The sequence below is a fragment of the Harpia harpyja genome, chromosome 4 (assembly GCF_026419915.1).
Source record: "Harpia harpyja isolate bHarHar1 chromosome 4, bHarHar1 primary haplotype, whole genome shotgun sequence".
Taxonomy (NCBI): Eukaryota; Metazoa; Chordata; class Aves; order Accipitriformes; family Accipitridae; genus Harpia; species Harpia harpyja.
This window is the reverse complement of record NC_068943.1, coordinates 30,409,143-30,433,473: the sequence shown is the minus strand read 5'-3', so window position 1 is coordinate 30,433,473 and position 24,331 is coordinate 30,409,143. Positions and strand designations below refer to the sequence as shown.

The window sequence follows — 24,331 nt, the reverse complement described above, 5'->3', positions numbered from 1 at the left end:
AATGTTGAATGGCTTCATGTGCAGAAAGGGAGTATCATCTAACTGATTGGGATCATTTTAAAATATGATATGCCTGCACTGCATGAATAAATTTGACAATTTGGGGCTTAATTGGGTAATGCAATTGCACTTACAGACACTTCAACATTGTGGCAACAATGAATGCAAGTAAACTTGCTGAATTTTTGTGTGTAGTTACAGTATTTAAGAATCTCATTTGTAATGAATTAGTCTCCTTTTCTTCTAATTCAGAATGCCAAGCAAATTTTGATATCTTTTTGTAAGTATTTCTAGTTTTAAAAAGCCCTGTAATTGTTACGTTTGCTCAGCGTAATGTTATGCAGTGGAGGGATTTCGGCTTTGCAAGGATCTGAGCGTGTCACCCGCTAGACACAAAAAGCCTTAGTCCCTAAAAACTCTTGGGACACACTACAGAAATATATGAATACTTTCTAAAGATGATAATCTCCTTCTACTCCCTTTTGTCCCCCTCATCCCCAAAACTCCATCGAAACAAAACCTTGCAAGAGTCCTCAGGACAGTAGCTTAAAAAAGTGCGTCTCAAAGCTAGAGAGTTTCCATTGATAGCAATCTAAGCTTAAAAGTCAAGACTCAGACTCCCAAATTAGAAGAATAAGGCAAGCTTTTTTCCCCATCTTCATGCATTTTAATTTCCCATGACTTCTCTCACTGTGCATGTGAGGGGCTGGGAAATAATTTGATGTTGAAAAGCGTACCTTTAATCCACAGCCTTCTCTGCTTTCTCTAGCTGAGACTGTTTTCTTTTGCTTACCCTAAAACAAGGACAACTGCTCCATGCTTATTGCTGTCCTGCTTCTTCCTTCCTCTTTCACCACGAGGTCCCCTTGAGTCCCTGCTGAAGTAGGACTATTAAATACTGATGTACAAAATCCCAAGCCCCCAAATGCTTTTCCTAGCTTTCAAATTACTCATTTCAGTTGAATAAAAATGTATTATTTCTTGCAGTTTCTTTAAATTTTCCATTATCTTTTCAATAATAATCTGAGCTTGTGGCAGGACTTTTTATCAGGCAGTTTTGGTTTCCTAAAAGTGAGCACACTGAATCAATGACCCCCCAAACTTCTGGTTCCTAATGCTGAGTGTTACTGTGCATGATACTAAACTAGAATCAAGTTACTCTTAATAGCGAAAACTGTGACCTGCTATGAAAGACAGCCTGAAATAAAGGGACTGGAAACAGGTCTGCCCCCCTGCAGATGTTCTCCTTGGGATAGTCTTTTCCTTTGGTCATTCTTTCCAGCCTGCAGCTCTCAAGTTTAACCACAGATGCTATGAAATCCTCACTGGAAGATCTCCATGAGCAAAGTCCCTTTCTTTCTGTCACCTCTGGAGCCTTGCTGTGAGTTTGTTCCCCACTCATCTCTGCAGGAATGACCATCTCTCTCCCTTTCCTTACCCATTCTCAAGAAAATCCTTGTGTCTGAACAGATACCATAGTTAAATCATCCCTCTCTCCAGGTATTTCCATATAAGTGCAGAAACCTGCAGTAGGAAATTATGTAGCCTTCATGGCTGCTGCCTGGCCACATATCTTCCAACAAAGCAAAGCAAAACTGGACAAAGAAATCAAGTGGTTACTCTGCTGTAAAGCTGTGAAGGTATTTTCATGTCATAGCATCTTTGCTATGTTGACAGTCCTGCTAACTGCTGGAAAAAGCCATACTTCAGGCTGAGCTTTATGTAGTCCTTACATGTGATTAGTTTTCAATGTCTGATTCTCACTCATTTAGTTAAAACAGAAATATAATATTTCTTCTCAGGTTTTTTTTTCATAACTCTTTCAGAGATGTAAATCGGTGAAAAATTGCAGCCAGGTTAGCTTTTGGTTACAGTATCATCATGAGAAATAGCTGTCTGAGTTAAGTATAATACAACCAATTTCCTGGTGAAAATTTTCGTAAAATAATTAAAAAATATTTGTTCCACTTCTTCCTTCATCTGCCCCTCTGTGTGGGACTTGGAAAATGCTTTAATCAGCTTTTCCATTCCTGTGTCTCATCATACCCCTGTCTTGGTATTTGTTTTTTGTTTTTTCTTTGCTTACAATTCAAGTGGAAAAGAAGCCCAAGGGCAGCAGCAGAGACTTAGTTGCTGGGTTTGTGTACAGAGCTCTGCCCAGGTTGCCCAGAAAACTGCAGGATAAAAGGAACTCCTCACATCTTTAGGGCTTTCTGGTAGGCAGTGTCTTCTGCCTCGTGGTCGTTTTGGAGATGATAAAATGCAGCTTCATATGGGCCTCTTCCCCATCTGCTCCTTTTCCTAGCCCTGTCCCGGTTGTGCACCCGCACCCCATAGACTTGCCTCTTGGTCCCCAGTGCCTTCCTGCTGATTATCTTCCATCTTTTACGGCACCATTTTGAACACCGTCCCACAGCAGTGTGTGTCCAATGCCTTTGAACTGTGATGCAGCAGCCAGTTTTCCTCTTCGCATACGTTCAGACCAATTAAAAGCAGTGGGTTGCTTCTGCTAAGGCAACCTCAGTTTTAGGTGCAGGTAGACTGCAGAGACACATCTGCCACTTTATTGCCTTAACTCTGTCACCAGGAGTGGGAATTAGCAGCTGTATCGGTTAAAGGGTAATTCATGTTTTATGTCTCATATTATCTTAAGACAAGAAAGAAGGAAAAATCTCAAATGTGTAAGTATTTAGAAGGATTGAGTGTGGTAAAATTCTAATATTTGCTTTCTCTTAACTCTTTTGACAAGGGAAAGAAGGTAGGAAAATAGTAATTTGGGTTCTGATTCGGAAAGTGCACTGGAGTAGGGGAAGAAATCAAGGAGAAATTATGTGAATAATTCCAAATCGATGGTGTAAGCTGTGAGCTGTTGATCACTGTTTTGTTATGCAGACATAGATTTCCATTAATGTTCCTTCTTTGAAAAACAGAAATCCTGTCTCTGCTGTTGTATGCTTAATTGAGCACTTGAGGCAACCCCCGCCTCCCCCCAACAAAAAACAAAACAAGCTAAAAAAACCCCCAACCAAAACCCCTATAGCATGCAGATCTATTCTTCAGATGATGATGTTCTTTTAAAATCTTTTTAAGAGAAGTTGTCCCCTGCTATACATCCTAAATACATTCTCTGAAATCTCAGACCTCTCCATGAAGTGGGTAGAAGAGGTTTGGTGAGCATTACAGAGTATGACTGCTGTGGGAAAAGTGGAGTTGCAATGGGTTGTAGAAAGCTAATGTTACACTTGAAAGCACTTTCTCCAGAAAGTATTTTTTATATATATATATATATATGTATTGTTAAGACCATCTAATATTCTCTGGAGAGGGAAACCAAATCCACAGTTAAATTGAATAGTCGTTCTTTAAGAAGACTTCTGTTACTTGTGGCTTAAGTGTAACAGAAAACAGACAGTATATTAACACAGACTCTCAGCAAGATATTTTAGCTATAAAATGTCAAAGCCTCTTCAAAACTAGGGAGTTAACCATTGCACAGCTTTAAAAATGAGCGTCATAACTTTAGGAAAACATAGTTACCCTACTCCTTGTAGATCAACATGTGGCAGGATTTTTTCAGTGGAAATATGTGCCTACAGGCTATTTATTTTTTGTGTTTTGTTTAACACCAATTGGCATCTGAGATCAAGAAAGCTTAAAGCAATTATGAGTAGCTGGTGCAGCAAAAATCATGATTGATACATTCACAACACAGGGTCGATTCTTCTGGTAATGTTATTTTATTAAGGAGTGCAACAAGGGGAAAAGGGGACATCAGGCATATGACTTTGTAGCACTGAAGTAACACAGTACTCTGACCACACACAGATGTTTCCTCCCTCAGTGCAATCAGTGCAAGACACACTGATTGCAGCGTGCAGACCTCAGAGAAGAGACGGCTGTGCATTTGTTGCTAAGCCTATTTCCCTCCTCCCTTTGGCTTATTGGATTATTTTATACAGTGGAATGATAGGAATTTAAAAATAAAAAAGTGCTGTTGAGTCATCTAGTTCATCTTGCAGCTAATACAGGATTGTTCTCTGCGGATCTTTGTCCAGTTGGCTTTAGATGTGATTGGACTTCAGCCAATTTCCTTTGGAAGATTATTCTACAATAGAATACACTTCATTATTAGGAATTTTTTCCCTGTCAGCCTAAATTTTACTTTGTTCAGTATAATCACATTACTCTTAGCTATAGTTTCCTGAAAAACCCTATTAAAAAAAATCTTTAGTACGTGTATCCTTCCAGAGCTTGTAGATAATTATCATATTTCTCTTTCAATAGTGGCTTTAGTCAAGCTATACATATTTAGTTATTTTAATATTTTCTCATAAATCAGTCTTCCTAGATTAATGATGACTTTTATTGCTGCTATCATTGAGCCAAATCTCAAATTCTTCTATTTAAAATTCAACAAGAAAAGGCTGGACTGAATAAAGACTTACAGATTAGATCATGGTGTCATTGAAAACCCATCCTTTGAACCCCTGTTTGTGACTTCAGATCTGTCTGAATGCCAGGTCTCGTGAGGCAGACTTCAGCAGTAAGATTTGTCTCAACTACCTTGAGTTATCTACAGCATAAGCACCTACATCAAAGCTACAATCCCTGGATTCCTTTTATGATCATTGGACCCTATCGTTGGGTGCAATTCATCTAAGTTATTTTAGATATCCACATTAGGATGAGAGGAATTGAGCCCCGGAGGCACCTATTTCTCTCTCTCAGTTAAGGGTAGCCCAAGGTGATGAGCTCAGGTATTGACATCTGCAGTTGGTGAGACAAATCCCCCCTAGGTGCTGAAATCTTGAAGATCGATACAGAGCAGCTGGGCTGGAGGGCCACCTCATTTACATCGATCAGTCCGTCTGTCCTGGACCTCAGAATTCCTTGGGTATTTAAAGGTAGGGTCTGTTGAATATTCAGACATCATGGTTCAAGAAGTGAGAAGCCTTGGTTCTCTCCATGGCAAAGCCATCACGGCTTGGAGACAGCAGCAAGGTACTTTGGCACTCAGAGAGGCTTGATTCCTAACACATTTGAGTGGCATTGAATTCAACGCAAAAGTGTGATGTTTACATTGAAAAACAGGGGGGTGGGTAAAATTGCCTTTTGCATAGACATAAAATCAGAGTTACAGAATATCTCAAGTTGGATGGGACCCATAAGGATCATCAAGTCTAACTCCTGCTCCTCCCAGGACTACTTAAAACTAAACCATGTGACTAAGAGCATCGTCCAGACACTCCTTGAACTCTGTCAGGCTTGGTGCCGTGACTGCTTCCCTGGGGAGCCTGTTCCAGTGACCGACCACCCTCTCGGTGAAGAATGTTCTCCTAATGTCCAATCTGAACTGAAGCAGGTGCAGCATTTACCTAGAGAGTAGGAGATCTAGATGCCAGATACATTGGTTTTCAAGTCTCTTTGGGCCAGAGGAAGTCTATGGTCAACAATCTTTCACTTTCCAAGGCCTCTAAAAAGATGGCTTTCACAGGACAGATGTCTACTGCTCTCCCCTTCACTATTAGGTATTTGTTCTCCACTGACAACTTAGTGCTCACAGTTCTCACTGCAGCCCTAGGCAGATGTCTGCTCAGCTGCAATTCTTGCCTTTTGGCTAGCCATAAGTTATAATTTGCTCTCCTTGCAGGTTTAATCATTCCTGGTTTATACTGGAGTATAACTAGGAAAAGAAATCAGCATCTGCCTTTTGTTCATTAGTAAAAAAATAAGGTAAATATATTTTCCCAGTGAATAGTTACCTTCCGTCAGACTTTCTGACAAAATATGCTAAGCCTCTATTCCCTATAATTTGTATATAATATCCAGGAAAAAACTTTGTTCTAAATACCTTTGGAGGACAAACACCAGGGAGAGAGGAGAGCTGTTGAAATTGAAGGATAATATCAGCACAAGATAATATGTTTATTAATTAGTCCTGGATGAATTTAGACTGAAAATTAGAAGAAATTTTTCAAACATCCCAAGAGGTGAAGTTCTGGAATAAACTCCAGATGCACTAGTTGAGTAGAAAACTAAAATAATTTGAAGACAGAATTTGGTAAACTTAGGGAAGGTTTTGTGAGAATGCATAGAAGTATTTACAGAGGTTAAAAAACAAAGATAAAAATTAAGCATGCAATATGAAGTCATAGTGTTACCAAAGGGTCTAGAAAGGAAACTGGCCCCTGCTCGTGTGTTTGCACTATCACCTATTTTATGTTTAATCCAGCGGTTGGTGGATTCTGCTGCTTGCTAACAGATGCCACAAGGTCCCAGCCTGAGAGGTTAGTGTAAGAAATTCCTTGCTTTTGCCAGACCCTTGGAGTTGGTGATGTCAGCTGCCTTCCCAAAACCCATTTGGGACGTAGGTCTTGGTCTTTTGGTGATGGTGTTAGGAAGGTATTGTGTGGTGTGCATGTGTCTGTGGAACAGACCCTGTGTGGTCCTCGTGGACAAAGCAAGATCATGAAACAGGACAAGACCCAGTTCGTTGTTCTGAGTGGTATATTCTTTCAGTACTACAGCCCAAGCACTGTACCCAGACTTTTCCCAGCTGAAGCCTGTGCTGAAAGCTTGCCAGGCAACGGGGTTCTGCTCCTAATTCACAGTAACTGGAACAAAATGCAGCTATCCTCATCATTCACACAGACACGCAACCCTCAGAGACTACAGCCCTGCCACAGCATACAATGCTTCATCTTGACGCTAGCAGACAGAGTACAGGGTTGTCTGTTGGGACATTTAACTTTGAAGCATCACCACACTGGAGATGAGAAGGACTTGGAGAAGTGTGCGTTGGGCAGGTATTTTTAGCTACCTTTCCTTAAAATTGCTCTGCTTTCCTAATACTGTTTTATCATCATTCTGTGAACTAATTCTGCCACTAGCCTGTCTGCTAATAATCCTTATCTTGATAAGCTATTCCTCATTATTTCTGACTTTTCAGAGAATGACATCTTGGTGCCTGTCCTCTACTTTTAGCAGGAGACACGACTGACTGCTTAGAAAGGCTTCCTAGACTCCTCTCAAGTTGTTTGATCCTGCTCCTCTTCACAGCTCCAGCTTCCGTGTTTGCTTCCGAGACAAGAGAGAACATAGGCCTTTCTTTTCTGTAATGCTAAAAATAATGTGAGCAAACAGCTGTGAATTGCAGCTGGCCCCTGTTACAATAGGTGTCCGCTTCAAGGAGGACATGATGGTCCTCTTGTTTCTTCTATGGATTTTTTGACCTACCTGTGATTTCTGAGGCTGGACTTCACTGGTGGCAAGTTCTGAATGGTTCCTTCTTTTATGCAGGAATGAGGTATCATAATCTTCAGATATTGTGGTGCTAGATGTTATTTAAGTGCCTTCCAGGACAACTGAGTGTCATGGGCATGCTGAACTTACCCATGATGTCCTCAGTAGGTCTTATTCTTGAAAAATATGATCTCTGTTCAGCTTACTGGAACCCCTTTTTACATTCCTTGTGACTATCTGAACAGGGTTTCCTAGCAGTTGTCACTGCAGTTAAAGAAGGGAAGGGTTAGAGATTTATTGCATCTGTTGCATTCGGCTGCTGACCCAGTCTTTCACTGGGATTAAATAGTGCAACATAGTGCTTGTGCCTTTCTTTCAAAAGAAAAAAAAAAAGTATGTATTTTCTTACAGAGTTTCTATTCCAACCTCTAGACTGCAATCATGGCAGCACATTTTTGCGTATCTCAGACCCTGTGCAGAGATGCAGCAAGGTAGCTTAGGCTCCACATTGTCAAACCAAAAGCAGTGGCCGTGTCGTGTGCTGCTTCTGCCTGTGTCGGGACAGGTGAGGACCTTTTCCCTCCAGAAGTGCCTGCCATAGTAAAGTTGCTCAATACTTTATACTTTCACAGAAATATTTCAGGTTGGGAGTCTTTGCACCTTGGACGTTACTTTTGAGACAGACTTTAGAGCAGTGAGTCCCTTCTCGCATTTTGCCACAGGTCAGGGAACGAGGGCATTTTCAGCCATTAGAAATCAGCTTGCTTTGAGTAGAAAAAGGTCTGTGTTCTTACAAACCTCCTTATTTTTCTTTTTTTTTTTCAACAGGGAACATGGGTTTGTACTAGCTTGCTAAAAAGCTAATCAAAGAAAGGATTTCAGTTTCTGATCTGCTTCACTGTCAGTTCAGGATAGTCCCAGAACCATTTACTGTTATTGATTACGCTGCTGTCCAGTATAGGTACTTTGTCCATAACAGCGATGGGTGAATACCCTCACTGCGATGGGTGGCAGGAATCTGCTAGCGGGTGGGGACGTGGGACTGGGTGGCCTGGCTCTGCTTCCCACCTATCTTCTGAAAGCACTGCACCCCGACTTTAAACACTGATGTCCCTGATGGAAAAAAAAACCAGAGTAACAGGTTAAAAAAAGATGTTTTATTGTATTATCACCTAGCATACTCCATTGCACACAGCACGACTGTAATTTTGTCAATGATGGTGTGCAGGTTAATATACTTTATTGAAGCTGTTTTATTAGACTGAAACTGAAATCTGTACAGGAGGCTCTTTTTTTACCCTGAAGTCTAGTAGGTGTTGCATCTTAAGGGAGCTGTAAGAAGATTGACTCCCAAGAATAATAGTTTCCTCCCTATTTCAGGGAAAAGTTAGAATGTTTGATTTTACTTACGATAATTAGTATAATTTCATATGGGTTCAGGAGATAAGAGAGGAGGTGTGAGATGGAGCTTCCTTAATTGCCTTTATTAACTACATCAACTGTGAATCTGTTGGCCTCAATGTACAGTCAAAAGGGGAGACATTTTTCTGTTCTTGTAGGTTTATGTTAAAAAGAACAAATTTAAAATAAGGATGGTAATGATGGAACCTGAAAGAGTTACTCTGAGAAATGAGGTATAATAAAGAAAGGCTTGGCATGTTCATTTATTCCCTGATTTCAATCTTTGACTGAATGCGAAGCTGAAGGACCCACCATCTTGCGAATTTGAATACAAAATAGATGTAAAAATGAGAACAGCCTGCTTTGTTAAATATTGCTCACTGGCATCTAAAAGTGATACAGAGAGTTAAAGATATCACCCCTTAATTGTCAGTGATATAAACAAACCCAATTCTAGAAAAATGTTATAAACACTCACTCTGATGTATATTCATTGGAAGAGAAATAAAAACGTTTTCCACGGTGCCTGGCACATACTGAATATTCAGTGTAACAGGATGGAAAGGGTTTTACAAGTTAATGCCTTTAAAATGAGGAGATCACAATACATTTCTGACATGGTGTTTCAACCTGGACTCTTATTTTACAGTTTAGTTAATTCTCAATGCAGAAACTGTGGTGCCATCATGCAGAAATTTGAGAATCCTGCACGAAGTACTGCCCAACTTAGTAATTTTGCCTAAGGCACTGAGGAAAACTTGTGTCTAGCTTTGGCAGTAACAGCAATTACTTCTGTAGTAACATGAAACATATAATGGATGATATAAAATAAGAGTTGAAACTGTTTATCTATTAGACTACTACATCGGGGATTCTTCTCCTAGTGTAATGTAGCCAAGAACCATCCAAGAAAGTGTTACTTAGACAGTGTTTGTTTTCCTTTTGCGGTTCCAGCATGAGAGTTCCTTTGATTTCCTATAAAAACTTTAATTCTGTAGAATGGGATGGACACCCTCCAGCTGGAGAGTTGTAGGCCTAATAAATAGCATGTAAAAGAACGGGAAAACTGCACCCTGGACCTTGTCCACCCCAGACTCCAGAGGAATGTGACTGAAGGAAAGATGAAGAGGCCAGACAATTTGTCTTCTGTATCCGTAGTCTGTGGATGACAGGGGATGCCGAAGGTGTAAGAAGGTGGTTGAAAATTATAAACTACCAAGAATCAGTTTTATGTTACTACAAATTATGGTCTGAGGACTTTTTTTCAAAGGGTGAGTAGCACCTCTACTAAACATTAAAGACTGCAGAAACTGATACAATCCATCTCAGCCCCATGGCATCACTAGCTGTACCTAGGCTCCTCTGACAGATGTTTTCAGAGAAAAAAAGGTCTTTAAAAGGAGATAATCATGGTACTACACAGTCCTCTTTCACACCTGCCCAGCCTAAATAGTAAAGTCAAGATCCAGAAACTCTGCACCTTCTAGTTCCTGATGCGCTTACTATGCTGTGTTCTTTTCCATGTGTTTTTTTCCAAGTAAAAAATTAGAGAAATTCTCTTTATTTTTCCATAAATTCATGAAGGGTGATTGTGGGTTTTAGCTTCTTTGACAAAACACTGAAAATGCTTTTTTTTTTTTTTTTTTTAAAGTAAGTTGGCGAGAAGAACTTTCAGTTGTCGGGGGAAAAAACCTCTAGAAAATGTTGGTTTTTTCATCGAAAATCTTTTTAGCTCATAAGCCATTCTTTCCTTATCTTGATGAGAAGAAAATGATCGGATCTCTAGATCAATAATGTTGAAAACAGCAACAGCAGTGATCATCCTGGGTGCATGTTGTTTTCTGATGTGCTTTCATATCGGAGCAGTTCCTCATGCTGTAAATATCAGCCTGACTTACACTCGGGCTTCAACCTCACATCAAGCAACGGCGAAAAAAAATAGGGGCTGTTTAAATGCAGCAGGGCTTGGAAATAACAATTTTTAAAAACTGCCAGCATGTCAAAACATTGAAGGAAAATATTGAAGTGTACCAGTGTGCTTCCAGTTTGTCTGTTGCTGAATGCTTTTTCTATTGAATAATCACATCTTCTAGGGTCTAAAGCGCTGGTTCATTGTATGTATGTAATGCATTGCTGTCATGCCACAAGGCATTAAAAAAAAAGAGATTGAAATTATCTGGAGGGAACCAAATCACTTTATTTCAAAGACAAATTAGATTGATCTATCTTACCATTCTCCATAGATTTCATAAGAACATTACTTGTTGAAGTGGTATCAGGCATTTTATATATTATAGCAATTTGCATACGTTCATTAAGCTGTGCTTTGTAAAGCTTTCTGACAGGGGCATTGATGAATCCTTTCGTGAACTGCATTGTTTCTTTACGCGGAGCAATCTGTTAAATCATACCTTTGTCCTTCAGTTTGTCAGAATCAGTAAGTGAAGCAGATGTTAATAACTGGGAGGGTTTGGGGGGTTTTCAGTGTTTGCAGAATATGGGATAACTGTGAAGGGCACGATGCGTTTGTAAAAGCGACAGCTGGTGTTATTAAAGATAGAAAGTGTGCTACAAGTAAAAACTTTCCCTGGCATCTTTTAGCAACTCTACCAGGTTTTTTGGAACAGTCAGATGGGTGGTCATTTCTAAAATAAACACCGCTAATGTTATGCACAGCAAATCGTGTGCTTATGCTTACATACAATTGTTCTTATCTTTGGCTGCAAACGTTCTGTCACAGAGCTATCTCAGCCATGCAATAATTCATAATGTTTCTCTATAAATATGTCATAAATTCTCACGTCAACAATCCCTTGAGACGTGTCTTTGAGCAATATAATTTCATGCGTTATCACATTAGTAGAACTTTACACCTCATTGGTGTTTTGAAGGTTACCTTTACAACACAAGTTTTGCTGGACCTGACAGTTCAGTCCCTGGAATCTACTACCCATCGTGAAGATCACTTGGCTGAAGATGGTACAGCCGGGGAACAGCATGCATTTAGGTGGTTAACGTGCTTCAACTGATGGGTGGTAACTCCTGTCAAGGTGTGGTAACATGAATGCCGGTAGTCAGCTGAAGAGACCTTGCAAGTGAGGGTAAAATGAGCAGCCATAAAAGGGGGCAAGAGATGAGGGGGCTAAGTAAGAGAGGAAAGCATGGCCTAGGGAATGCCTCAAGAGGGTCAGCGGAGATGGAGGTGCTGATCTCCTCTCTCTGGTGACCAGCGATAGGACACGAGGGAATGGAATGAAGCTGTGTCAGGGGAAGTTCAGGTTGGAAGTTAGGAAAAGGTTCTTCATTGAGAGGGTGGTCGGTCACTGGAACAGGCTCCCCAGGGAAGTGGTCACAGCACCAAGCCTGTCAGAGTTCAAGGAGTGTCTGGACAATGATGATCCTTATGGGTCCCTTTACAACTCGAGATATTCTGTGATTCTATGATTTTATGTGGAGAAGGTGTTATAAGGCTAACTGATGAAGGACATGCAGAAAAAATGGAGGACATTAACCGTAGAAAATAAAGGGTAAACTTTGCCCACCCTCTGATCTTGCAGATTTTTATCGGTATTACCTAGTAAATAGCTCCCACTTGTTTTAGAGGTGATATTTGGCTGATTTTCACATTAACTTTAATGGCATTCTCTTTGTGATTTCTCTACGCCTTACTGTGGAAATCTCTTTTGGGGAATTGAGTAGGAGATGGAAAGGGCAGAGATGTAGCGGTGTTACTTGTGCCTCTGTAATGGAACTGGAGCTTCTGAGCCTGGCTTGTCTGCAGTTGACATCAACAGTAGGAATGGCAACATAGTGCATAGAATAAATAATCCTAGAAGTTGTCATGTTTATAGACATTGCCTGAAAATATGTAGAGAAGACCAGTGAGGGATTTCTGTAGTTGTTGTTCTTGCACATGAAAGTAGGCAGCAGCTACAAATCAACGAACTGTTGCTTTTGTAAGAAGAATTGGCAGAATCTTTCATGCAGTTGCTGGATAAAAATTTCTACTGCTTCTGTTTCTCAGAGCTTGCCTTATCTTTCTGTCTGATTATCTTGCAAAAAAATGAGCAGTGAAATAATTATCCATGCTGATATTTACATTTTGTGTCTCTGCTTGAAAATTACCAGCTCACAGAAGGGAACAGAGGGAGTCTAGGACTCCTTCGGTGGGCTGAGCCTTTGGAGAAGAAAATGCCTGCTCTTCAGCTGGAGCACATAGGTGCTCCCAGCCAGGTGACCATTGATGCGTAGTGGGTATAGGCCGTTCTATAACTGATTCGTCTTAACTCTGCTGAGGTAATTCACTTTGCCTACACTGGGAATCATGTGGTGGGTAGCAGTAGTACAGCTGCAGCCAAAAGCTCAGGCAGAATTGTGGGGTGTGATGGGTTAACCCTGGCTGGACGCCAGGTGCCCACCAGAGCTGTTCTATCACTCCCCCTCCTTCTCAACTGGACAGGGGAGAGAAAATATAACAAAGAGCTTGTGGGTCGAGATAAGGATAGGAGAGATCACTCACCAATTACCGTCACGGGCAAAACAGACTCAGTTTGGGGAAAAATTAACTTAATTTATTACAAATCAACCGGAGTAGGGTAATGAGAAATAAAACCAAATCTCAGAACACCTTCCCTCCACCCCTCCCTTCTTCCCGGGCACAACTTCACTCCCGGATTCTCTACCACCCCCCCCAGCGGCACAGGGGGACGGGGATGGGGTTTACGGTCAGTTCATCACACGTTATTTTCTGCCGCTTCATCCTCCTCAGGGGGAGGACTCATCACACTCTTCCCCTGCTCCAGCGTGGGGTCCCACCCACGGGAGACAGTCCTCCACGAACTTCTCCAACGTGGGTCCTTCCCACGGGCTGCAGTTCTTCACGAACTGCTCCAGCATGGGTCCTTTCCACAGCGTGCAGTCCTTCAGGCACAGACTGCTCCAGCGTGGGCCCCCCACGGGGTCACAAGTCCTGCCAGAAAATCTGCTCTGTGGGCTCCTCTCTCCACAGATCCGCAGGTCCTGCCAGGAGCCTGCTCCAGCGCGGGGCTCCCACGGGGTCACAGCCTCCTTCGGGAACCCACCTGCTCCGGCGTGGGGTCCTCCACGGGCTGCAGGTAGATATCTGCTCCACCGTGGACCTCCATGGACTGCAGGGGGACAGCCTGCCTCACCATGGTCTTCACCACGGGCTGCAGGGGAATCTCTGCTCCGGCGCCTGGAGCATCTCCTCCCCCTCCTTCTTCACTGACCTTGGTGTCCACAGGGTTGTTTCTCTTACATGTTCTCACTCCTCTCTCCGGCTGCCGAATACCACCGTCCCAACTTTTTTTTCCTTCTTAAAAATGTTATCACAGAGGCGTTACCACTATCGCTGATTGGCTCGGCCTTGGCCGGCGGCGGGTCTGTCTTAGAGCCGGCTGGTATGGGCTCTGTCGAACACAGGGGAAGCTTCCAGCAGCTTCTTACAGAAGCCACCCCTGTAACCCCCCCCGCTACCAAAACCTTGCCACACAAAACCAATACATGGGGAAAGGAAAGAGGCGGGACTTTTTCTAATGTGGGCTCTTAATTATTATTTTTTTTAAGAGCTGTGGCTGCGTGGCAGCACCGTGTGAAACTGTCTCCTGCTACAGAATTCAAAGATGCTAATGGTGCCACAGAAATACTCAATACAGCATGTACTCATGATGGTGAAGCTGATGCGGTCATCTCAGAAGTCATTGTGCAGAACAAAGTTTGGACCAAGTGCAGTTGGACACATGAACTAATTTTTCCTCTTTTTTTATCTTCTTTGTGTCTTTCCTTGGTCTGCTGAGCCTGTTTCTTTCTCCCGATGTATCCTCCTCCTCTTTTTTGCTTTCTTAAGCGCATTAGACTTATCAAATGCATTAGACTTATCAAATGCATTACACTCAGGGTCACTGTGCAAGAATCACCAGGAAAATTACAGAGACTCTGGGACTAATCGTGATCAGGTGTTATACATATGCTTACAGAAATGTCTATCTAGAATTTCACACCTGTAGCAGAACTGCCATGTTCAGCATTTTTGGACAAAAAAGAGGTAATGCACATAATGATATCCTTGATTTTTCATGTGGTTTCCCTATTCATGCCACTGTCTTGCTGCAAACTAAAGGCACAATATTGCTTAAGTGTACATAGAGATGCTTGTGTTTTCCTAAATCATGTATATTTTCTGATATGCCACTGGCAGTTTTGCATATTCAATATATTAGTTTTGTTCTTTCATTACAAATAGTTGTAGCAAAATTGCTATTTGCAAATTTGATGTGTTTTCAGAGTTTTCTGCTAATTTTGAACTCGTATGTAGAAGTTGCCTAAGAATCTATACAATATTATATATCTTAAATTTAATACCATAGAAATTATCATACCATCATTGTTATCACCTACAACATTTCTCAGGTGATGCACAACTTTAGAAGGACTAGCTCATAAACTCATTTCTAAATAGTAATTTTGCACAATAATTTTTTTCTTTTATATGCTTAAGCCTTATACTTTTAGTGACTTTTAAAAATATATATTATCTGCTTTTCAGATCTTGGACTCTGAACTTGAAGCAATTCTTGGTTATATGCTTCTTGAAACTTGGAGAGTATCTGCAATAAATAGGTACGTGTAATGGATACATTCATGTTTTGTGTTGGATGATTTGGAGTGTGTGTGAGTTTTGTTGACAGTTTAATGCTGAACTTCTTAAAGCTCTTGATAAATCTCAGCTGCCATGAATGGGACAGTATGATGGATCTTTGCAGGCTGAATTTTCAATAGCACATAGGGTATTTGTATGGCAGAAATTGGGAAGGGTATGATGCTCACAGTTACTCAGAGAGAAATGTGTAGCCAAACTTACAAATTTAACTTCAAACTGAACAAAAAGGTGAGTCTCCACGAGCAAGTACGAAGTTTTAAAGGTAAAATTGGTGAGTTGGAAGAAGTAGGTCTACTCTTGATCCCGCCATAGTTGAGGCTGTGCTTTAACTGGCTTTTCATCTGTGTTTCCTTTGGTTTTCTTTGCAACTGCTAAAGGTAGTAAAGGTACGAATGTGACTAAATACTGGGAAGAAAATGGCCATAAAGGTTGAAACCTTGGGCACATTGACGTTCCTGGAAATTTTCTCAAGTATTTCAGTGAAGCTAGTATCTCACTTGGAACATTTACAGAAAATATTCAGTCAGTTTCAGAAATACATTCCTGCATATAACGAAGCAATTTTTAGGTGATTTCTTTTTTAGAAGTCAGGTCACGCTTTATGATGCTTGAAACTCTGCTGAGCTCCTAGCAATGGAGAAAGAGAAACAAGAGGAGATTCAGAAGGCTTTATTCTTTCTAAAGAGCTTATAGACCTAGACAATTTTTTGAGTCTCAGCTCTAAAGAGGAAAAGTTTTCTTGAATACATGGATGTAACGATTGAACTTACCTTGATCTGGAGAAACAGTGAAGAGATTTGTAATGGGGGAGAGGTTGAATTCTTCTTATGAACAAAATCCAGGACCAGTTTTTGGTGTAGAGGACTCCTCCACAAAAATGGGGTTTTGCCATACAGTTGTTCGTTCTTTAAGAATCAGAATGCAAAATATTTTCATAGCGTGCTTCACCTGTAGGTCCCAAGAATTTTGGCAAAAGGTGGAGAAGAACCATTGTTTCCATTTTATGTATGGGGTCAGGTACCTGCCTGGATCACTTAATGTATGATTGCCCTACTACTGAATCTCCTGGATGTTCAGACCTGTGTCCAGGCCTGTCAGAGGATCCCTATGTCTAATGGTTCTTTCAGAATGTGCGCAAAAGATCTCAGGAGTGTTTCTGATGATTCTGTTTCCTTAATATTCTCATATCTATTGATGTGCCTTTACTTGTCTCCTTTTCATCTATTCCCTCTTTGTGGTGCATTTCTTCGGTCTCATTTGTTTCTCCTTTGCTCCTTTATTTGGCTTTCCCATGTTTTTTGCTTTTTCCTCCTCTTTTTAATTCATTTTCAGTTGCTAGAGATTGGCAGCAGTAGGATCTTACACAAGGAGCAGCTTCAGAAAAAAAATCATAGCAGAGTGAGCTTCCCTTTTAGTGCCTCTCTAGAGAGACTGCTGTAAAAGGCTACTTGCTGTCATTCCTGTAAATTTTCTTTTGCAGCCAGCTCTGCTGGGTGTCGCCTTTGTGCCCTGTGAACATCTGTGTTGCAGCTTATGTCTGAACCCAACTGGAGAACAAATGTGTGAACCTGCTTCTTATTTTGAGCAGGAAGCTGCTGCTATTAGTAGAGCATGTTGCCTTGGTTCACCTGCGACTTCTAATCCCCATCTGGGAGCGAACCAGCTGTCTGTCCTCTCCCCTCCCGCCACCCGTGCCCTTGTCTGTGGGGTAGCACGTTTCCCTGCTTTCCTCAAGACACTGCCCAATGCCTGTCAGATGTCAGCATTCATTTTCTCCCTGAATTTTTCCCAAGACGTCATGCAGAAAGGAAGAAAGGAGTAAGCACTGTAGGACTTTTATGGCATAGCTTTCCATTGCTCCTGGAAACTTCTCCCTGTGTGCATGCAGTCATGCAGGCACCACCCGGTAGCACCACCCTTCTGCATAAGGAAGAAATCTTCAAACCCTGAAATATTCAGGCTCGGGATGCCGGAGCAGAAGAGGAAGCTCCATTCCCCAGGCTGTGCACAGGATTCCAGGAAAGGGCGACAATGTTTCTTTGCCTGTTTTGGACACAGCCCAAGACAGCTCATTGAGCGTAAATTGTGAACTTAACCTCAAACAGACTTGCTTTCAGAAACTTTTTACTTTAAAGGGGAAAAAAGGGTGAAGAAAAAGAAGCAGCAGCTCTGCCTTGTTTGCAAAAGCGCTATCCCACTTGAGCGTGCTCAGCAACGTTTGAAAAACGTAGGTGATGAACTACAGTCTTTGTGGCATATGTGTGCGTCCGAGAGAAAAACGAAATCTGTTGTGTCAAGCCGGCTTCAGCTTATGCTCGAAGGATTGCTTTGACGAGCCTGAAAGGTGCGGAAACTTTCGTGAAGGATCAGGTGCGATAGCAGAGAACGACTGTAGCTCTGGGGGGAGGAAGCTGGAGGATTTGAGGTCAGTCTAAATCAGTAGCCATCAGCTGGGAAAGGAGCACAGCTGATTTAGCAAGAGTGTGCACCAATTCAGCAACTTCCCTCAGTTGTTTGGGTTGGCAGGACTCAGAAATAGCAAATCTTCCTGGCTGACGTTAGCTGAAATGGCTACTGGGCAACCTTGTTTTCCTTCCCTTTCATTAAATGAGCTCCCTTTTGGCAGAAAGGTACGTGAGTTTCAGAGCTTTCCAAACCAGGTTAGAAAAAGTTGGCCCCTTTCTTTCCAAAACTAACCATCAAAGCAGTCCCAGTGCACCCCAGACGTCTCTCTGTGTGTGAATCCTGCTCAGGCAATGTTCTCCCTTGTTTCTTCCTGTATGCACTTGTTATGGAGGGAAGGGATGGTCTGGTTGATTTTACGACTGGGAGTGCTAAACAGCTAAAATTTCTAAACAAAAAAATCTGGTCCTCTTTAAACATTGGCGGACGGATATCTGTCTTCCATCTGTGGCAGCCCATGCCAAACAGCAGAAGAACTGCAAAGTTTGTGTTCTGAAACCTCAGAGAAATAACTGGCACGCTCCAACTTATATTTTTTTTTTAAACTACACGCAAATCTGAAACATTAAACACAGAAAGTAACGTTAAATTATGACAAGCAGGCAGAAGCTGGGAAGTTCAGCTGGAAGGGTTGTGCCTCCTCCGTCCTTATGACACGGAGCCCTTTCAGCACTGCTGCACGGGCATTGCTGTCCATTAACAGCAGGCAGCGGTCGTCCGTCGGGCAGGTTGTCCCCTCCAGCTGGGTCACCCAGTACATTGCATGGCCTGACGGAGTGGGAAGGAAGGTGGCTGGTAGTCTTGCAGGTGTGTATGGCTCACAAGACCCTTCCGGAGGCGGAAGGTGGCTGTTTTCTTCCCCTTAGAGCCGGAAAGATTGTACGTCGCAGCAGACAGTGCCGGGTTTGAACGGTTGTTTCCTCAAACAGCTCCTTGCTGGAGTGCTTGAGCAAAGGAGCTCCGTTCAGAGGAGAGGGGAGCGTGGGTGAAACAGCGGGCTCTAACTGCTGTGTTCGATCCTCGGGGCCATGGCTGGCAGGGCAGAGAGTCGGAGCAGCCTTGAGGGTGCTCCAGCCAAAAGCTGGGGTTGTAGCAGCCCTCAGCCAGCCCTGAGCCAGGAGTCACATACAGATGTTTTGTCTATTCTTGTTCTTACTTGAGGCTTCATCCAAAAAGGGGACTGTGTTGCTCTTGGTGAGCTTTGAATCAGCCCCATGGAGCAGCTGGAAAATAAAGCAGGACTGTGCATCAGCCAGTATCGACTGGGCAGCAGCAATTTTGTTTGGTTAGAGAAGGTGTCAGCCTTTAGTAGTTCCCTGTTCTTTTTTAATTTGCTTCCCCATCTAGGCACTGTGCCGTATTTAGTAATGTGCGTCTCTGCTGTGTTGTCCCTTCTATTTATCAAAGTTATGCAGAGGAGTTATGCGTGAAAACTGTTTCCCTTTTCTGAATTGACTTGGCATCGCAACCGTTTGTCTCCCTTTGCAGTGCTAGAAAATGCGTGTTTACAATAGGTGATTACAAGGACGTCACTTTGGTACCTGGGAACCTGGGACCAATGTCTTCTGATTCACGGGAACGGTCGTGACTGAGTCATGCAGCTAAACGTGCCATATGTTACCAAGTAACACACAGTGTTATTAATTGAGGATGTCAGTACTGTGTTACACAACTGTCAGACTTAAAAATTAAAGCGGTAATAAGGAGCTTTGAAATAGTGTTGTTAAGATTGGTTACTGTTTATAACACTAGTAATTCTGAACACAAATTTAATTCCAAATGCAAGAAAACAAAGGAAAAGGCAGGCAGCCTTTCTGCTTAAATGGCTTAATGACTTTGGGTATTTAATAATTTAATCATTTATAATGTGAGTGCGTTTTGTCCACCTCATGGTACTCACCTAGCTGGCTGTCACCTGCAAGAATCATTTCCTTAGACCTCCTGAACCTCCATTGCAGGGTTGCTGCCCGTCACTACACGCCATGGCACGCATGGGGTGAAGGTGGTAAATGTCCGAGTGGGTTTTTTAATATGAACACTCAAGAAACCATTGCCTACAGTAATGAAGTGGATAAGATCTGCTATTGATTCTGTTATGCCTTTTTACTATGTTTGCTTGAAGAAAATGTTTCCGAATTGGAAAGGCAGGTGCATGCTCACGTGTGGTGCTTTCTGTATAGTTACTAATCACGCCTTCTGCTTCCCGTCCCCGTGCATCCCGGCGATGAGTATTGCTATTGACCGCGCAATGATCTGGTCTGTAATCCTACCCATGCGTAAAGTGTGTGGTAGCCAAATGTAGCAACACGGGAACGAAGTATCATTATTTTGTCAAGACGAGATACCCAGCATAGAGTATCATAAATTGATCCCAGGAGGACAGACCTAGAATATAAACTGTAGTGCTTTGAATATATGCATGTTATAATTGTATTAAAAGCTTTGCAGCAATTTGTATTGTATTACAGCTGACAAAGTATTTTACCTCCTAGTAACTAACTAATGTAAATAGTGTTGATATTTTTCTTTTCCATATTTATAATTACATTAATTGCTTTGCGTATTAATAACAAACAGTTAAGTGTCAGAGCCCAAGCTGTAGCTGCCAGTAATCCACAAGCAACTTGTTTGCATATTCAAAATACAAAACTGAAGAGTAACTGCGCTTTTTGCAAGTGCATATCTTCACAGCTTAAATTCTACATAATAAAGCCCACTGTGTTACCTGAATATTGTCATGTTCAGTATCAAATCTAGTGCTAAAAGAACATCTTTTGGAAATGAAGAGAAACCTTGTGTTAAGAGATCAGAAAACATTCGATGAAAAATAAATGAATAGCTCACATTAGCTAGGAACTGTGACTTATTTCCAAATAAAGCTAAACTTTGAAAAAGATGTTTCCTGCCTTTGAAGACAGCCTTTTTCAGAAGCCAGAGCTGGAAGATGCAGTGCAATTTTTGTTTTTGTAATGTGATTTATTTGGGCTAACAGTGTGTCACAAAGAAGCGTTCCAGGATTGACTAAATTTTTCAAATGAGAGCTATTTTTTTGGAAAGTTTCCAGAGAATTAATCTTTCTGCATTCGTATTTTGCAGACTTTATCAGTTTTATTCTTAGAGACAAAGCAAATTGAGATTTTAGCATAAATCTGGCTAAAACTTCAGTTAAGAAAGCCTCCTTTTCAGCTTTCTTGTTTTTTTTTTTTTTCATTTTTGTTTTCTCTGTAATTATAATGCTTTATTTGTGTTGACCTCTTTGCTGGAGGCCAGCATTTAATACAGCTGATGGTTTTGAAAGTTTGCAAACCACTGGTACTTGTGAGGGCTGCAGAGTAAAGAGTCAGTTTCAATTTAATATTGCAGGTGTATGCTGAACTATCCAGGAAAGAGCAAAGGTTGATTAAATTCACAAAATAAGGTGATTCGTAGTTTTCTAAATATGTCACTCAACCTAAAATTAACTCAATTATTTACCGGTCACACACATGCTAATGAATCCTGACAATCTCAATCGACCTGCTGCGATGAACTTCACTGTCACCTAATATTATTTCCTCTGTATTTTTGCTAATAAGAAAGAGTGATTGTAGCATTTATCACATGCAACACAAAAATGCTTGGGGATTTTATTATTTTTTTAATACCTGCAATTTCAGGGTGCTAGTAAATTAATTACATTTAATTAGTAAGGCTATAAAAGAGACTCTTCTTTTTTGTGAGAGTGTCTCCTAAAGTTTAATCCCTCAGAGATTTCATGTATGATAGTGATGCAGATGGTTGCTTCTAAGTCAGCATCAATGATACTATTTAAGAAATAAAGTTGAAGTTATCCTTTCATGCAAAATGTGACAAAATTATAAAGCTTTAAGACATTAAGATAATATGGTAAATATGATTTATTATTATTTCTGAAGTTAGAATCACCTTGGAATGGCAGTTTTAGCTGTGCATTACCAGTAGCTATAAGAAATATGTAAGAAATTTGTAAGTTAGCCAAAATCCTAAATGGGTTTATCTACTTTCCTGCTAAATACAGAAATATATTGTGTACAAATGTGGTTATCCTGCATCTGTATTTGAGTTACAGCTAAATCTCCAAAAGGCTGCCCTGGATTATGAAATGGTATCTCTCCCTTTCCAAGGCTTCTCCCACAAAGCTTTACAGAATCCTGGATGAAAATCAACATTGATCCATAAAATAGACATCACTGTAACATTGACATGGGTAGGGCACAGCAGCTGAAAAGATTTCTGGCCTACGGTTATTTCTGTCTGGAAAATGGAGATAGATAAAGATATATATATAATATTTAAAGCTGCTGAGCAATGGCAGGCTGCTTGCAGACAGCTGCATGTTCAGCCTTTTTGGCTAGAATGGTTTAGTGGCTAATTAAATGGACAAGTCAGGTCTCATTATGCCCTTGAGGAGAAGACTGCCGTGCCTTTGATTCCCATGAAAGTTTTGGCAGAGATGGGTTTGAAGCTGCAGCAATCTTATTGTGAGATGTGGTGTAGAGTATGAGATGGGCTTGCTAGAACCCATTTTACTGGATTTTTCTCAGTGGCTGCCACCCACAGAGAAACATAAAAAGTTAAAAAACCCCTGCAATTTTGAAAACTGAAATGAAGTCATCACATCTGGGTTGTTCCAAATTGTTACTGAATTTGTTTAGAAGGTTGGTTGTTTGATTTTTTTCGTGGTTTTATTTTTAATCATTTCCATGATTTTCTTACTTGATTCATTCAATGACATCAGCTACAGTGACCAAACAGTTGTTTCCGTGGTGACAAATTGTAGTGTTACAAGCATCCTTGTATGAATCAGGTAAGAGAAACAGATCAAGTAAAAATGGAGAGATTACTTGCAAAAATAAACCAGAAACATTTTGTAAAAGTTTGCAGGAAAGTGGCTTGGAAATCTAAAAATTATTTTAATATAGCCGAGTCTCCGATGCATCCAAAGATGCTGGCACGGCTAGTTTCATAGTGAAGCAGAAAGGGATCTGTCCACATCTGGTAACAGCAACCAGCTGGAGAACACTTCACATAGATAAGTAACTCCATAATAAGAGTGAATTAATTTAATGGCAATAAAAAAAATAAAGCTTCTTGCTCATCCTCTAAACTATGACAACTAGCATCACAGCTCATTGTGATTAAGGTCTAGCTCCTTAATAAATTGCATCTTAAAAGGATCTTGAGTACTTCTGTTATGTCACAGATCCAGTTCTGAGTCCATACTGGTGCGAGCCAGGAGCTTGACCACTGAAGATGATGGAGTTGCATCAGGCTTACATAAATGCAGGTGAAATCTGACTTGCGTTCAGTATATATAGCAAGGAACGTACGTCCAAATTTAGGACGCCCCAAGTGACACTGTTGTATGGTATACTGTATCATAGTGGATTTAAATACTATTTGGGGTACATGCTAATAATGCCAAAAAGACCCTCAATGTCTACAGTGACACTAAGAATTAATTCCACTCCCGTCATGACAACTCTCAGTGGGAATATTGTGCCTTGCCTGGGCTCAGATGTTATTTCCAATAAGTATGGAAATAATGGCTCACAGTGCTGCAAAGTGTTAGCAGATCTCAAGGGAAATCTCATCAGATTATGTGATAGGTTTGAAATTAATCCATGTCCCCACTGTATTTACACAATATACAATTGTCTCTCTGATGGCTTATAAGGAAAGGTAAATGCTACCATCCTAAATCAGCGAGGGGATTTGCTGCAATACATTCTCTTGGTAGAGACTACATTTCTTTCTGAGTCGATACAGGCAACTCAGAAAATGATTATGTAACTTTCCTACACTGCAGACATATTGTTGTCTGGTTTGTAACCTCATTATGCCACATCATCGTCTTTCTTGCAGTCCTCCTTGCCGCCAGTTCAGCAGACATTAATTTTCACATTATCCTTTTGAAAATCTGAAAGGGAAAAAATAGTTGAGAACTTCTTGCTTCTAGCATGGGTATGACCCAGCTATAGATCCATCCATCCACCTGTCATGCCTAGGTTGCTCTTTGGTGAAGGCTTCTTTGCAGCACTGTTCTCGCCTATTTGCAGGCTGCCTTGGGATTGTGCCAGGCTTTGCCTGCGTGTGCAGAACTGTGTCATGTTAGGCCAAAAACTGTCTTCTCACCATCTTTCCCTGAGGAGCAAGGAATTATCATCCGTGGAAGAACGTACACTTCACAACACTTGTAAGTAGTGAATATCTCAAGAAGCGTATAACAAACTTGCCAGCCCATAGGTTGAGTTTCTTGAATCCTGCCTGTTCTGGAGGGCATAAGCTAAAAGCTCAATTATGAATCCTTATAAGATTTTAAGCATGCAGGAAAGATATTCTCTGGTCAAGAAGTCTTAAAAGGACTGGAAGAGGAATGGTCTTCTTCACTGGTCTGCTCCTACCCTGAAGTTTGAATACAGCGCTAAGTAGTTTTGGAGGCCCAGGGCAAAAGGGAAGTTAGCACCATCGGAAGTGTGCAAGGGCTGCTAGCCTGGACTAGACCTTTGCTTTTTTAAAGCAAAGTGA

The 24,331-nt window shown here is 41.2% G+C and overlaps 1 protein-coding gene across 6 annotated transcripts in view; it reads left to right on the top strand.

Moving 5' to 3' along the window:
• ENOX1 (ecto-NOX disulfide-thiol exchanger 1) overlaps positions 1-24,331 on the top strand; it is a 370,436-nt gene that overhangs the window by 61,083 nt on the left and 285,022 nt on the right. For 5 of the 6 annotated variants that reach the window (XM_052786075.1, XM_052786076.1, XM_052786074.1 and 2 more), the window contains exon 2: positions 15,209-15,282. The gene's annotated coding sequence lies outside the window, so the exon portion shown is untranslated. Of the gene's footprint in view, positions 1-15,208; positions 15,283-17,367; positions 17,693-24,331 lie in introns of those variants that run through there. The other variant, XM_052786073.1, reaches the window with a different exon arrangement.